This window comes from Bos javanicus, chromosome 9 (assembly GCF_032452875.1).
Source record: "Bos javanicus breed banteng chromosome 9, ARS-OSU_banteng_1.0, whole genome shotgun sequence".
In the NCBI taxonomy this organism is placed as follows: Eukaryota; Metazoa; Chordata; class Mammalia; order Artiodactyla; family Bovidae; genus Bos; species Bos javanicus.
In genome coordinates this window covers 210,244-227,936 of record NC_083876.1, presented here as the reverse complement: position 1 = coordinate 227,936, position 17,693 = coordinate 210,244, and the positions used below count along the sequence as shown (strand labels likewise).

The 17,693-nt window shown below is 41.0% G+C and overlaps 1 pseudogene; it reads left to right on the top strand.

The window, feature by feature from the left end:
- The first annotated feature begins 698 nt into the window (after positions 1-698).
- On the top strand, positions 699-17,668 carry LOC133254477 (olfactory receptor 5D18-like; annotated as a pseudogene).
- Positions 17,669-17,693: the final 25 nt, after the last annotated feature.

The window sequence follows — 17,693 nt, the reverse complement described above, 5'->3', positions numbered from 1 at the left end:
GAGGTATTTTTTCTTTTCTCCCTGTCATGACTGTCTTTCAGATGGGAAATAATCAATCCACTTCCCGGCAGATGCCCTTGAGATGCATCCTTGATAACTGGAAGCTGTTTGACCCTCTAGCTCTAAGGAGAGTCGTTTGAAATTCTTTTGTGCCACTGCGTGGCCACAGTATCCACTGGGGGATGAGGAACACTGGCCCAAGGATGGAACTTTAAATTACAATACCATCGTGCAATTAGAATTATTCTGCAAAAGACAAGGGAAATGGACAGAGATCCCCTATGTCCAAATTTTCTTCCGACTAAGAGATATGAAGGAACTCTGTCTTAAGTATGGGATTGTAGTATGCCCTAAAAGTGAGCCCACTAGGCAAATGGTGTTAGGCACGGGCAACCAAGAAAAGGAACCCCCTCGTGAAGGCTTACCTCCCACAGCTCCCGAGTTGCCTGGTGCTCGTTCCTCGTACCCAAATGTGCCCCCATATCCGGGAGCACCTCCTCCACAAAAGCCAGCTCGAGTATGTCCCTTAGTTGAAACTGGAGGAGAATTCAGACCAACCCGGTATCCATAAGCCCTTCTTCCTCTTAGAATTAAGGCAGATCAAACAAGACCTGGGAAGCTATACAGATGACCCAGGCAAATATATAGATACATTCCAACATATTACTTTGGCCTTTGACTTGACGTGGAAAGACATCATGGTCATATTTAGTCAAACTTTATCTGATCCTGAACATACCACGGTCTTAAAGGAAGCTCGGAGGTATGGAACAGGGCTCCACATGTCCAGTGATAGATGCCCAGTAGGGGAAGCTGCAGTCCCCTCCTCCAGTCCTAATTGGAATTATAATGACCCTGAGCACATCTGGGAAAGAGATCATTTTCTAATCTGTGTGAAGGCAGGACTGAAAGCAGCCCAGCAAAAAGTAATTGGCTATTCCTGGGTCTCAGAAATAACTCAGGAGCCCAGTGAGAACCCCATTGCCTTTCTGGAGAGGCTAAAAGAGGCACTTCAAAAGTTTACCAATCTGGACTTAGACTCTTACGAGGGATGGATGATTTTAAAGGACAAATTTCTGTCCCAATGTGCATCAGATATCAGAATTAAGTTACAACAGCTACAACAGCAGAACCCTGCTGCCTCTTTAGATGAGATGGTCCAGACAGCCACCAATACCTTTTATAACAGAGAAAAGGAGGAGGAGGCCAAGGCCCAGGAGAAGGAGAGAAAGAAAGAGGCAAGGCATGCCCATATGCTGGCCGCCCTCCAGAGAAGCCCTATGGCAAACCCCAAGTCCTTGAAGGACAAGGCAGGAGACAAATGCCTGATCTGTAGACAGGTGGGGCATTGGGCCAAACAGTGTCCAAACCATGACAAGTCTCCTAGAATGGCTTGCCACAAATGCCATCAACTGGGACATTGGGCGGCACTCTGCCCTCGAGACCCAAGAGCCTCAAGGTCAAGCGCCAAGCCTACCCTCACAATGGTTCAAGAGGACTGAAGTGGCTCGCTCCAGCCAGCCTGCCTGTCACAGATAACCATCACGGGGCTGGAACCAAGGGTGCAACTGGATGTGGCAGGTAGGTCCGAGAATTTCTTAGTTGACACAGGGTCTACCTACTCTGTCTTGATCTCCTACTCCGGAGCCTTCTCCTCCCAAACCTGTACCATTTTGGGTGCTACAGGAAAAGCAACTACTAAAAGATTCACCCGAGCACTTCTTTGTTGCTGGGTTGGACAAATATTTTCCCACCAGTTTCTGGTGGTCCCTGAGTGTCCTACCCTCTTATTGGGAAGAGATATACTCACTAAACTGGGGACGACCCTTGTAATGGGAAGTTTTTCATCCCCTAGAGCTCTACAGCTCCTGGTTACTACTGAAGAACCCATTACACCTTCAATAGAGAGGGACTAAAAACTATGGGAAGACAAAATTAACCCCCAAGTGTGGGACCAGGGGATTCCTAGACGAGCCCACCAAGCTGAACCGGTCATCATTGTCCTCCGAGATCCCACTCGGTTTCCTAACCAGAAACAATATCCTCTCAAAAGAGAAGCTCGGGAGGGACTACAGCCTTTAATAAATAAATTCCTTGCTTGTGGGCTATTGGTCCCCACCTGTTCGCCATGTAATACCCCAATCGTCTCAGTAAAGAAAAAAGACGGAACCTGGCGAATGGTTCAAGATGTCTGGATCATAAATGAAGCTGTAGTCCCCCTCCATCCCACAGTACCCAATCCCTATGTAATCTTGGGAGAAATCCCACCCAGTGCCAAGTGGTTTACAGTCTTGGATCTCAAAGATGCATTTTTTTGCATACCACTGGCCAAAGAATCCCAGTATCTTTTTGCCTTTGAGTGGGAGGCCCCAGGACAAAAACACCAACAGATGACTTGGACAGTATTACCTCAGGGGTTCAGAGATAGCCCCCACCTGTTTGGACAGGCCCTTAGCAGGGATCTCCTAGATCTGGACCTGGGACCTAATGGGAAAATATTTCAATACGTAGATGACCTACTAATCTGCTCTACAGATGAGAAAAGTGCCCAACAACATGGAATTCAGGTTCTAAACTTCTTGGCAGAAAGGGGATATAAAGTCTCCCGTGCTAAGGAACAGATGGTCGAGACAAAGGTCACTTACCTGGGAGTTCAGATTACACACGGGTCCAGGAGGCTGTCCTCTGATTGAGTACAAGGAATTCTCCAGCTGCCCTCCCACACGACTCGAAAACAATTGCGAGCTTTCCTGGGGCTAACTGGTTATTGTAGAATCTGGATACCCAACTATGGTCTAATTGCCCAGCCCTTATATGAAAGCATAAAGGGACGAGATGATTCAATCCCAGTGATGTGGGGGACTCCTCAAAAGAAGGCAGAGGCTACACTAAAACAGGCCTTAACTCAGGCACCTGCCTTGAGGTTAGACCCAGAAAAAGCATTCCAACTTTATGTCCATGAAAGAGAGGGAATAGCCTTGGGAATGTTAACTCAAAGGTTGGGATCTGAGCCCCAGCCTGTAGCTTACTTATCCAAGAGGCTCGATCCAATGACCCGAGGCTGCCCCCCCCCCCCCCCCCGCCTTCAAAATCTTGTAGCTATTGTAATCATGATAGAAGGTGCTTTAAAACTCTCCTTTGGGGGAAAACTAACTATTTTTACCAGACACCAAGTAAAACAACTCCTAAATGGAAGAGGCCATTTATGGATGTCTGATCAAAGAATCCTCAGATATCAAGTAATGCTGATGGAAAATCCAGGCCTCACTATATCCCCTTGTGAGGTTCTTAACCCAGTCACCCTCCTACCTACCCCCGAGGGCTCTCTCCCCTTTCACTCTTGTCTAGAAACCTTGGACCACTGGACAAAACCCCGAAAGGGGTTGTAAGAAGATCCTCTGACGAATCCTGAGGAAATCTGGTACACTGATGGAAGCAGCTTTATCTTGGATGGAAAAAGAAGAGCCGGGTATGCAGTAGTCTCCAATTTTGAGACCATAGAGGCTAAGCCTCTGCCACCAGGTACTTCAGCCCAATTAGCTGAGCTCATAGCCCTGACTCAAGCTTTAGAGCTGGGAAAAGGAAAAAGAATAGCCATTTACACTGACTCCAAGTATGCCTTTCTGGTGCTACATGCACATGCAGCTATTTGGAAAGAAAGGGGCCACTTGACCACCTGAGGGTCCCCAATCAAATATCGTGATCAGATTCTTCGACTCTTGGAGGCAGTCCATCTGCCCACTGAGGTTTCAGTCTCCCACTGTAAAGGACACCAAAAAGGGAGCACAGAAGTGGCACTAGAGAACCAAGCAGCTGATCAGGCAGCTAGGAGAGCAGCATTACAGAACCATGACCTAATAGGGATTGCCACATTAGTTCCACAGACTAATTTTTCAGAAACTATGTCATATACTGAAGGTGACTCTTAAAGCTAAGAGAGAGGGCTTTCAAGAAGATCATAGGAGGTGGTCCCAAAAGGAGGGACTCCTTTTTCTGCCTGGGAACCTCCAATGGAAGTTGGTTAACTCCTTACATGCCACTACTCATTTAGGAGAAAAAGCCCTCCAAAGACTACTAGTAAGGTCCTACAGAGGAACAGGCTTCCAAACAGCCATAAGACAGGTGGTCTCCTCTTATCCCACTTGCCAATTAAACAACCCCCAAGGAGCTTGAAGGCCCCAGCTGGCCCAGCCAGTCCAATGACATGGGGCCTACCCAGGAGAGGACTGGCAGATGGACTTCACCCAGATGCCAGTTTCTCAAGGGTATAAATACCTATTAGTCATGATAGATACATTCACAGGATGTATTGAAAGCTTTCCCGCCCAGACTGAGAAGGCTGAGGAGGTGGTAAAAAAAACTGCTCCATGAAATCATTCCAAGATTTGGTCTGCCAAGGTCATTACAAAGTGACAGTGGGACATCATTTACTTCTAAGGTCACCCAAGGGGTCTCAAAAGCCTTGGACATTACTTATTATCTCCATTGTGCCTGGAGGCTTCAATCTTCAGGAAAAGTAGAAAGAGCCAATCAATTCTTAAAATCAGCGATAAAAAAGATAATCTAAGAGACCTCCCTGGGATGGAAGGAGGCTTTATCAATAGCTCTTCTCCACACCCGCATTACCTCTAAGGAACAGGTTGATCTTAGTCCTTATGAGATGCTATATGGGAGATCTTTTGTTTATGTCAATGACCTCTTCCTAGATCCAGAGGTTCAAACCCTCCAGTCTTATATCACGGCCATTGGACAATTCCAACAGGATATATGCTTGTGGGGTATGAACCAGGACCCAAAAGATTCTAAAGAGTCACCATTATATGCTCCAGGAACTCAAGTCCTAATTAAAGTCTGGAAAGATGGGTCCCCAAAGGCTCAACTTCAGCCCACATGGACGGGCACCTACCCTGTAATACTTTCTACCCCCACAGCAGTCAAGGTACCAGGGCATGACTCCTGGATTCACTACTCATGAGTCAAGCCATGGAAGAAAACAGAAGAAGACACTTGATACAGATCTCAGATACCTATTCAGAGCTACCAATGAGTGTCATTCTAATGAACACCCCCAAAATCTGGTTTCTGGGGATAAAATTTCTCAGAATAACTCTAAAGAGCCAACACAGCTTGACAGAGACTGTACTCCAAAACAGACAGGAGATAGATCTTCTGAACGCTGAACAAGGAGGGACTTGGGCCATCCTGGCCATGTGAATTTAAAATTGACCAATATCCCTACTAGTCCTTATTATGCTATATTACTGATGCTTATGATTATCCCATGTACTATCAATTGTCTAACCTGTTTTGTCTCTTCCCAGGTCAACCAGCTACAACATGCAGTGCCAGTTCAACAAAGATATAAAACTACAGCTGACCACGGAAAATATCACACACCTTTGGACAGTCCTTATAAGGACTCTGAGGATTGAGACTAACAAGAGGGGAAGGACCAATACCCTTCACCATCCCAGTTCAGCAGGAAGTAGCCAGAAAGACCTCGACACCCCTAATCCCAAAGAATTGGTCCTCCTATCTCTTGAGGGGGGAATGTTAGGTAGGTAGAATAGGGAAAAGGAGCCCAAAATGGCGGTGGCTAAAAGACAAGGAAGGTCAAGGGAAAGTCCGAGGACCAGAGTGAAGACTTCAGGCAGAACAAACAGCACTCCTGGCTAAGCCCAATTTGCATAGGGCAAGCCCAGGTAGAGGAAAAAAACATACAAAAGGAGGAGCCAAAGCGCTTTCTCACGGACTCGCTCTCTCCCGCGTGCGTGCGCGCACACTCTCTCTCTCACTCTCTCTCTCCTGCTATCTTCTAAATAAAATAGAGCTGTAACACTGATTTGCTTAAGAGCTATAACACGGTTTGTCCAAGACCCAAGAGCTATGATGTGCCGAGGCCTTTAATGTCCATCGCTCCAAATCTTTGTTGTGACGAGACAAAGAACTGAGGAATATACACTCGCATGACACAACCAACTCTTTTTTGACATAATCTCTTTTTTCTATTCTATTTATTTTATATGTATGAAATATTTTTAATATTTCCAAATAATTATTTAAGGAAATGTAGTTCAGTTCAGAGCGTTACGGTTTTTGTCTATTCTCTGTGAGTGTGTCTGTGTGTACATGTGATGTTATTACAGGGACATATTCATTATTTGGAATGTTTTGACACATTTTATGCTTTCCCCCCCTCTCTTTATAGTAGCATTGTATGGATACACATTTTTTCTTTTCTTTTTTTGATAACTTAGTGGAGTAAGTTTTGGGTTTTCTGTGGCTTACAAGAATTCTAGTTTAGTGCTGTTTTCTTCTGTAGTGTAGTGAAATGAAGTATATGTGAATACACATACACACATACATATACTCACACTTATACACAGATATGTATGAATGTATCTATTTTGTTGTTGGTCAGTTGCTAAATCGTGTCTGACTCTTAGAGACCCCATGGACTGCAGCATGCCAGGCTTCCCTGTTCTTCACTATCCCTCAGAATTTGCTCAAGTTCATGTCCGGTGAGTCAGTGATGCCATCCAACCATCTCATCCTCAGCCACCCTCTTCTTCTTTTGCCTTCAATCTTTCCCAGCATCAGGGTCTTTTCCAACACGTTGGCTCTTCACACCATGTGGCTAAAGTACTAGAGTTTCAGCTTCATCATCAGCATATACCTAAATCTATATATAAATCCCTCTCTATGTAAAATGCATGGTTGTTGAGAGATTTTGATTATCAGTTCTTTTGTGTGTATGTTTCTTTTATCTTGTTTCTGGAAGATCCTTAACACAATTTACTCACCTTGCTTCTCTTAACATTTATAACTCTATGGTCATCCTTTTCCTTTCCTCCTTTGTCTTAGAAAGAAATATTCCTGAAGTTTGCACCTCAAATCTATACAGTTGCTAGCCTTTTTCTTGCAGCCAGTGCTGCTTCCTATCAGACTTTTGACCTCCTTTCAATTACTGGTTATGTGAGTAGAACTTTATTATTTATTTTACCTGTTTTGTCCCTTTTGTACTAATAAGATCTCCACTTTCCTTTTCTGTTTTCTAAACTGTGTCTTCAGATTTCTTCATTCTACACACTTAGAATTATGGTAATTTGAGGCCCAAAGGTCTTTGCATTTCTCATGAGTATTTATTTACTTAGAGGTAAATTTCATTTCATGCAGTTATCTTTCTCACAGTGATGCAAAAAGTATGGTTTATTCATTTGATTCCCCTGGTCTGAAAAGCTTTTGGGAGGATGGGTGGGAAGATTAAATTTTAGGTCTTAACAGTATCTTAAGGCCTTTTAATATCTCTTGCCAGAAGAATGCTTTATCTATTTTAATTTTGTTGATATCCATCTGCTATATCATGTAATTTATTTTGATTATCACCTACATTATATCTCATATAGTAATTTTTGCTATGGTAGTCTATATTATTCCTTTGTAATTTTTTAAAGGCATGATTTTACAGTTTTAATTGGACTGCTTTATTTACTCTTGTATTTGCTAGTAACCAAGAAATAATAATTTTATTATTAAAATTGTTGTGTTTTACTTATGGGCTAAGACATAATCAATTTTTAAAATTGCTTAAGAAAGGTTGGAAAAAATTCTATTTCTTATTAGTAGATTTCTATGATATATATGTAATTGTGTTATTTGGGATTATAACAGAAACACAATCACATATATACATATATATATTTATATATCATATATTGTTTTTAGTTTGTATTTAGAGTCTATTTCTCTTCTCATCTCCTATAGTTTTGGCTTATGGATATTTTTGCTTTGTCATTGAATTATATATATATGTTAATAACATAATAACTTTGTTATGCATTCTTGTTTTTGTCATATATTAATAGTATTTTCTTTTGTAAGTATTTTGATATTTATACTAATATCTACACACATTATTTACCATGTTTTTGTGTATTTACTTCTTATAAAATTAATTGAGATGAAGTGTTAACACTCTTCCTTACCTAAACTATGTGATTATGTAAATGACTAAGAGCCAACACATCACTCCTAGTTCAAAAACGAATATTAGAAAAACAAAGATAAAAATCAAAGGTGAGTTGATGCTTGAATGTGACCTAGTAAATTGCCATCTTTGAACACTGGTTTCCTTTTCCTGAAAGAGACATGAAATTACCAACTGACCAATAAATAAATAAATAAAAACAATTATTTTTTATTCTATGGACTTAAACCTAGAAAATAAGGGTCTTCCCTGGTGGCTCAGATAATAAATAATTCACCTGTAATGTAGGAGACCCAGGTTCAATCCCTAGGTCAGGAAGATCCCCTGGAGGAGGAAATGGCTACCCACTCCAATAGTCTTGCCTGGAGAATCCCATGGACAGAGGAGCCTGGTGGGCTACAGTCCATGGGGTCACAAAAGAGTCGGACACGACTGAGCGGCCATGCACACACAAACCTGGAAGACAACGTCTCAGTTAGTTCAAAGAAACTGCTCTGAAAAGGGAAGGAAGAAGTACAACATTATGCAAGAAAACCCAGGTAGTCAGACCATCAGAAGATTACTGGAAAGTAAAGAAAATCAGATGGCTCACGTTAATAAATTTAGGGCTTTTCTGCGCCTGGGAAGAGCGAACAGTCTGGGCTCCTTGATATCATTCCTTTGAGCTGCACCTTAACTACTTAGGGCCGGTACCCTGTTCTTTTCTATCCTGTGTTCCCTCGGGGTGCAGCTCTGTTTCAATCCAGAGTTCTTCAGGGCTCACCAGCCTGAGTGGGAGGTGGGGGTGCAGGAGCCGTGCTGATGGCTTGGTGGCCTCAGCATCTTCTGTCAGTAGACACAACAGGTCACAGTTTTCCTTCACAGAATAAAATGTTTTCAAAGTTCTATTTAAACCACGAACATCTTGCTTTATATCAATTTCTGCTACTTTCCCTAAGCAATCAATGCACATTATTTGTGCCTTGATTTAAATTACAGTGTCAAAAAAAAAAAAAAAACAGCATTAGCAATATGAATAGCATTGACCTCAAATTCCTTTTTAAAGAATTTTTTCAAAGGCACTGGCCAGAAATGCATCTAGAGTATATTCATGCATTGTAGGATTGTTTATAACGTCAAAAAACTGGAGATAACCTACATATTTCTAATAAAATAATTATGGTATAAAAAAATAAAAATAATAAAAAAAGCAAAAAAAAAAAAAAACATAAATTACAGTGTCACTCTGCCATCTAGTGCATATGCTATTTGCATCACTTGTTCAGTTCAGTTCAGTCGCTCAGTCGTGTCCGACTCTGCGACCCCATGAATCGCAGCACACCAGGCTTCCCTGTCCATCACCAACTCCCGGAGTTCACTCAGACTCACCTCCATCGAGTCAGTGATGCCATCCAGCCATCTCATCCTCTGTCGTCCCCTTCACCTCCTGCCCCCAATCCCTCCCAGCATCAGAGTCTCTTCCAATGAGTCAACTCTTCTCATGAGGTGGCCAAAGTACTGGAGTTTCAGCTTTAGCATCATTCTTTCAAAAGAAATCCCAGGGCTGATCTCCTTCAGAATGGACTGGTTGGATCTCCTTGCAGTCCAAGGGACTCTCAAGAGTCTTCTCCAACACCACACTTCAAAGGCATCAATTCCTCAGTGCTCAGCCTTCTTTACAGTCCAACTCTCACATCCATACATGAACACAGGAAAAACGATAGCCTTGACTAGACGAACCTTTGTTGGCTAAGTAATGTCTCTGCTTTTGAATATGCTATCTAGGTTGGTCATAATTTTCCTTCCAAGGAGTAAGTGTCTTTTAATTTCATGGCTGCAGTCACCATCTTCAGTGATTCTGGAGCCCCAAAAAATAAAGTCTGACACTGTTTCCACTGTTTCCCCATCTATTTCCCATGAAGTGATGGGACTGGATGCCATGATCTTCGTTTTCTGAATCTTGAGCTTTAAGCGAACTTTTTCACTCTCCACTTTCACTTTCATCAAGAGGCTTTTTAGTTCCTCTTCACTTTCTGCCATAAGGGTGGTGTCATCTGCATATCTGAGGTTACTGATATTTCTCCCAGCAATCTTGATTCCAGCTTGTGCTTCTTCCAGCCCAGCATTTCTCATGATGTACTCTGAATATAAGTTAAATAAGCAGGGTGACAGTATACAGCCTTGTCCAACTTGGAACCAGTCTGTTGTTCCATGTCCAGTTCTAACTGTTGCTTCCTGACCTGCATACAGATTTCTCAAGAGGCAGATCAGGTGGTCTGGTATTCCCATCTCTTTCAGAATTTTCCACAGTTTATTGTGATCCACACAGTCAAAGACTTTGGCATAGTCAATAAAGCAGAAATAGATGTTTTTCTGGAACTCTCTTGCTTTTTCCAATATCCAGCGGATATTTGCAATTTGATGTCTGGTTCCTCTGCCTTTTATAAAACCAGCTTGAACATCTGGAAGTTCATGGTTCACATATTGCTGAAGCCTGGCTTGGAGATTTTTGAGCATTACTTTACTAGCTTGTGAGATGAGTGCAATTGTGCGGTAGTTTGAGCATTCTTTGGCATTGCCTTTCTTTGGGATTTGAATGAAAACTGACCTTTTCCACTGCTGTGGCCACTGCTGACTTTTCCAAATTTGCTGGCATGTTGAGTGCAGCATTTTCACAGCATCATCTTTCAGGATTTGAAGTAGCTCAGCTGGAATGCCATCACCTCCACTAGCTTTGTTCATAGTGATGCTTTCTATGGCCCACTTGACTTCACATTCCAGGATGTCTGGCTCTAGGTCAGTGATCACACCATCGTGATTATCTGGGTCATGAAGATCTTTTTTGTACAGCTTTTCTGTGTATTCTTGCCATCTCTTCTTAATATCTTCTGCTTTTGTTAGGTCCATACCATTTCTGTCTTTTATTGAGCCCATCTTTGCATGACACGTTCCCTTGGTATCTCTAGTTTTCTTGAAGAGATCTATAGTCTTTCCCATTCTGTTGTTTTCCTCTATTTCTTTACATTGATCACTGAGGAAGGCTTTCTTATCTCTCCTAGCTATTCTTTGGAACTCTGCATTCAAATGTTTATATCTTTCCTTTTCTCCTTTGCTTTTCACTTCTCTTCTTTTCACAGCTATTTGTAAGGCCTCCCCAGACAGCCATTTTGCTTTTTTGCATTTCTTTTCCATAAGGATGGTCTTGATCCCTGTCTCCTGTACAATGTCACGAACCTCATTCCATCGGTCATCAGGCACTCTATCTATCAGATCTAGGCCCTTAAATCTACTTTTCACTTCCACTGTATAATCATAAGGGATTTGATTTAGGTCATACCTGAATGGTCTAGTGGTTTTCCCTACTTTCTTCAATTTAAGTCTGAATTTGGCAATAAGGAGTTCATGATCTGAGCCACAGTCAGCTCCTGGTCTTATTTTTGCTGACTGTATAGAGCTTCTCCATCTTTGGCTGCAAAGAATATAATCAATCTGATTTCAGTGTCAACCATCTGGTGATGTCCATGTGTAGAGTCTTCTCTTGTGTTGTTGGAAGAGGGTGTTTGTTATGACCAGTGCATTTTCTTGGCAAAACTCTATTAGTCTTTTCCCTGCTTCATTCCGTATTCCAAGGCCAAATTTGCCTGTTACTCCAGGTGTTTCTTGACTTCCTACTTTTTCATTCCAGTCCTCTATAATGAAAAGGACATCTTTTTTGGATGTTAGTTCTAAAAGGACTTGTTCAGTGTTACTGGTAGGGGCATAGACTTGGATTACTGTAATATTGAATGGTTTGCCTTGGAAACAAACAGAGATCATTCTGTCGTTTTTGAGATTGCATCGAAGTACTGCATTTCGGACTCTATTGTTGACCATGATGGCTACTCCATTTCTTCTGAGGGATTCCTGACCGCAGTAGTAGATATAATGGTCATCTGAGTTAAAGTCACCCATTCCAGTCCATTTTCATTCTCTGATTCCTAGAATGTTGACATTAACTATTGCCATCTCTTGTTTGACCACTTCCAATTTGCCTTGATTAATGGACCTGACATTCCAGGTTCCTATGTAATATTGCTGTTTACAGCATCGGACCTTGCTTCTATCACCATTCATATCCACAGCTGGGTATTCTTCTTGCTTTGGCTCAATCCCTTCATTCTTTCTGGTGTTATTTCTCCACTGATCTCCAGTATCATATTGGGCACCTACTGACCTGGGGAGTTCCTCTTTCAGTATCCTATCTTTTTGCCTTTTCATACTGTTCATGGGGTTCTCAAGGCAAGAATACTGAAGTGGTTTGCCATTCCCTTCTCCAGTGGACCACATTCTGTCAGACCTCTCTGCCATGACCCACATCACTTGTTAGGGAAAGACAAATTCATACTCTTTGCTACTAATTTGCAGAGGGATTTTATGCTACTTGTGGCTCAGAAGGTAAAGGATCCGTCTAGAATGTGAGAGATTCTGGGTTTGATTCCTGAATCAGGAAGATACCCTGGAGAAAAAAATGACAACCCACCCCAGTATTCTTGCCGGGAGAATTCCAGGTGCAGAGGAGCCTAGCGGGCTACAGTCCACGGGGTTGCAAAGAGTCAACCATGACTGAGCAATTAGCACTTTATACTCTTCAATCCTATGAAAAAATTCTACCAATTACTATATAATTTTGCTAAGAATGAGACCAAAAATAGTTAATGTAGGGTCAAACTGGGAATGTTGGGGGAAAATAAAACCAACATTTTTTTTCCCCATTATGTCAAACTAGTATTTAAACTGTATGTGAACTTAAAGGGAAAAAATAATCTCTTGTGCAATGAGAAATAATACTGTACTGAGATGATCAGATTTATTTTAATTCTTTAATCTTTTCTGAAATATGTGCCAGACTGGAGGCCCAGACAGATCAAGGAAAGATGAAGAAAACTGCCTGTGCACACACTGAGTGACCCTAGACACCAGGATGCCCGTGATGGCCTGCACTTCATACTTGCCATCCTCAGAAGTATCTACACATAAATACCTGGAGTGGGGAGGGGGGGAGCGCAATTGTTAATTGCTCTGTTGTGTCTGACTCTTCATGACCCCATGGACTACAGCCCATCAGGCTCCTCCGTTCATGGAATTCTCCAGGCAAGAATACTGGAGTGAGTAGCCATTCCCTTCTCCAGGGGATCTTCCCAATCTAGGGATAGAAGCTGGATCTCCTGCATTGCAGGTCAAATCTTCACCATCTGAGCCACCAGGGATCTATCTAAAATTACGTATTTATATGTCATACTGAATTTAGGAGGCTATTTTGAATTAAATTTCTTACTTTTTTAAAGTATGCTTTACCTACATACACTTATAGGAATGATCTCCTCAGTTATGTGCTCTGCTCAGTCACTCAGTGGTGTCCAACTCTTTGCGATCCCATGGACTAAAGCCCACCAAGCTCCTCTGTCCATGGGAATTCTCCAGGCAAAAATACTGGAGTTAGTTGCCATTCCCTCCTCCAGGGGATCTTCCCAACCCAGGGATTGAACCTGGGTCTCCTGCATTGCAGGAGGATTCTTAACCATCTGAGTCACCAGGGAAGCCCCTCCTCAGTTATAGGCAAAGATTAATAAAGTTTGTATTGAACTCAATCCTTATGTGTTAAGGTGGTTAGAATGTACTATTTAAGTATAGAAATAGATATTTTATCAGATGGAGTAGTTAAATCAACCTGTTACAGATGTGTAAATTGTGGATTTTGAGAATTATACAGATAATTTTAAAACAGTATTTTGAGAACACCAAGCAAAAAGTGATCTTAGTGAAAGCTCTAGGCCAATGTGAGGATCAGTCACAGAATATGGGACATGTAGAGAGACATTGTGGAGTTTAATAACTTGTCTGCATTCTTCCTGAAGAGTCTCTCCCCTCCTTTTGGAAGTTTGTGTTTCTAGAGCCCCTTCTTATATAATGTTAGTGAAACTGGGCAACCCAGAGACTCTGAGTCATTCACACTATTCTGTTTATTGACACTGGAGAAAAAGAGAAAATTCTTTTATTGTTGTTCTGAAATTACCTTCCTGTGGCTTTTAAAAGTTAATTCATTTAAAATTAAATTTCTCTCCTCAGGACACAGAAAAAAGGGCTAGTGTTTCTTTCATATTTTAGCCTTGAAATATTTGAAGACAGTGTTAGGAGTCTCCTTTTGTTTTCCTTCTGTGTTCCAGATGTCTTCAGGCCCTGGATTGGTTTATCAGATGCTCTAGCTCCCATATTACACCTCACTGTTTATTACTTCACACTGCAGGTGCCCATATAATTATTGCTAGTTTCTGGGAATCATTGACTCGTCTGCAGTGAGATGTTGTCAAGAACATAATGTTTGTTTCTGAATCAAAATGAAAATGGGAGTTACTTCTTTCTGTTTACATCAACTACTAATGCAACCACACTGAATGCCATGATTATAATATTGACACTGAATCAATTTCATTCCCATTGTAGATGCCGTTTTACAATCACAACCTTTTCATTACTACATACTTGTCCTGTGGGCATGGAACTCTATTTCGACTCTATTCAGCAGTTGGTACTAATCCTAATTGCATTCATTATACAATTTAGATTCTCTGGTCCTCTGATTATATCTGATACTTTTTGTTTTTGTTCAGTCTCACAGTCATATAAGACTCTTTGCAAACCCATGTCCTACAGCATATCAGGCTTCTCTGTCCCTCACCATCTCCCAAAGTTTGCCCTGTATAAACTCTACTTCTAATTGAAAAAAAAAAAAAGAACATTCAAACTCCTACCTTGGTTCAGACTGTCTTTTCTGCTTAAAATGTCTTTTGTTTTTCTTTCTTATCCCTTCAATCTATCTTAACACTATAGTTTGACTCAGAGTTCAAAGTCCTATTGTGATTTTATTGATCAGGAAATATCTTGGTCATTATTCAAGTATCTCAACATGTGAAGAGCACTCTTAATATGCTTGACAAAAGCTTAATGAAAAATAAATAAGCAAAACACAAAAATATTATGCACAGTGGAAAAGCAGAAAAATGTAGTATTTTTTAAACAAATTATTATTTCTCTCACTACATTATAATTAAACCATAACAATCCCATTGTTGAACTTCCCAGGTGGCACTAGTGGTAAACAACCCAACTGACAATCCAAGAGAGACAGGTTTGATCCCTGGGCTGGGACGATAGACTGGAGGGGAGCACTGCAACCCACTCCAGAGTTCAGCCTGGAGAATCCCATGGACAGAGGAGCCTGGCGGGCTTCAGTCCATACCCTCACACAGAGTCAGACACCACTAAAATGACCTAACACACATGCACCCAGTCACATTATCATAAGCCATAATTGAGAACAAGCTTAAGTCTCTGCATTGCCACTCAGAGGACATCTGCCTACTGATCTGGAAATAATTTTAGACTTTGAACAATCAATAAATGCCTTCTATTGCATAGGTCGACAAGGTGTAATCTGCAAACCAAATCTGTCCTACTGTTTTTTATAAATAAAATTTTATTGGAACAGAGTCATGCCTATTGATTTATGTATTTTCTACAGGTGAATCCATGCTGCAAGATGCAAAAGTGCATAGCTGAAATTGAGACTATGTGGCCCACAAAGGCTGAAGTATTTACTGTACAGCTTTTTCCAGAAAAAATTGCTGCTCCCTGTTCTATTAAATTAAGTCACTGGAGTTGAGATGTTTATATGTTAAGATATGGCAGCTTCTTAAATAATAAATATACTATATGTCCCATAAACCTAGACTATAAATTGAAAAATAGAATACCAACTTTTTGCAATTTCAATAAAAAATGTAAGAATAAAAAAGAATTGTGCTCATATTTGTAATAGTAATGCAAGTTGTATTATCTTAAGAAAACCAATGGTTTTTATAGAAAATAAAACACAACACAATGTTAAAGAAAGGATAAAAAACACTATAATATGGTTCATATTGTAAAAGTTTTACATCTAAACACATCAATATGTCCCTCAGATACAGAGAAAGTGAAAGTCGTTCAGTTGTGTCAGACTTCAAACTTTGGTACCATAGACATAGGGAACACATCCTGACTTTTGGAAAAAGTGTTTTCAGTTAGAGAATATGCAGTCTATGATTTGTATGTTAAATTGAAACATACTCTCAGGGAATCAGGAATTAATCACATATTTAGGAATGTAAAGGAACACCTGAAGAAAAAGAGTGGGGGAGTATGTGAATGACATAGTTATACATGTACAGGAAATCTTGAAGTGTTATATGTGTTCTTGGAGTATAAAGTTATAAAACCTGAGTGAAAATAACAGAGTGTTTAATTTCAACTCCTAATGAGATATAGAATTTTTAGAGAATTCTATGTGGCATGAACTTCCCTTTATACTGATTGCTATTTCAGATTTCAGTAAGAATTTAGGAAGTAGCTTTGAAAAGAATGAATTTTAATGTCAGAAAAAGACAGTAGAGGCATTTTGGAAGAAATGAGGCTAATTAAAAAATAATAATAATTCAATGCACTCTTTTTCCCCATAAGTACTCTCATTCTATACCTGGGTCAGGAAAATCCCCTGGAGGAGGGCATGACATCCCATCCAGTGTTCTTGCCCAGAGAATCTCATGGACAGAGGAACCTGCCAGTCTACAGTCCATGGAGTCACAAAAACGTCTGACAAGACTGAGAAAATAACACTACATTTCATTCAAATTTTGCCTCAGATTTCTCTGAATCAACTTTTATATTTTGTCCACAGGAACCAGGAAAACCAGAGTGCTGAAGTTACTTTCATTCTCTTGGGCTTCTCAGAATGTCCCAAACTCCAGATACCCCTCGTTCTGTTACTCTTAACTATCTACTCCGTCACTGTGCTGGGGAACCTGGGCATGATCCTAATTATCAAGATAAATCCCAAACTCCACACCCCTATGTACTACTTCCTCAGACACTTGTCCTTTGTTGATCTCTATTACTGAACAGTAGTTACACCCAAACTACTAGAAAACTTGATTGTTGAAGACAGAACCATCTCCTTCACAGGATGCATCATGAAATTCTTCTTTGCCTGCATACTTGTGGTGACAGAGACGTTCCTGTTGGCAGTGATGGCATATGACTGATTTGTGGCCATTTGCAACCCTCTTCTCTACACTGATATGATGTCTCCGAAGCTTTGTTCCTTATTGGTGGGTGCATAATACACTTGGGGGTACAGTCTGTTCCCTGACTCGTACCAACCTTTTATCTGAATTGTCCCTTAGAGGAAATAATATCATAAATAACTTTGTCTGTGAGCACACAGTCATAGTTGCTGTTTCCTGCTCTGACCCCTACATTAGTCAGGAGATCATTTTCTTCTCTGTCACGTTTAATGAAACAAGCAACCTGATGATTATTTGCACCTCCTATGTTTGCATTTTTATCACTGTCCTGAAGATGCCTTCAACTGGAGGGCACCACAAAGCCTTCTCCACCTGTGCCTCCCACCTGACCACCATTACCATCTTCCATGGGACCATCCTTTTCCTTCACTGTGTTCCTAACTTCAGAAGTTCATGGCTCACGGTCAAGGTGGCCTCTGTCTTTTACACAGTGATCATCCCCATGCTGAACCCACTGATCTACAGCCTCAGGAACAAAGATGTGAAAGAGTCAGTGAAGAAATTAATGAATATTAAATTGTTCTGTGATAAAATGCAAAGCTAGAAAGATTTTTTGAGTAAGAGTTTCT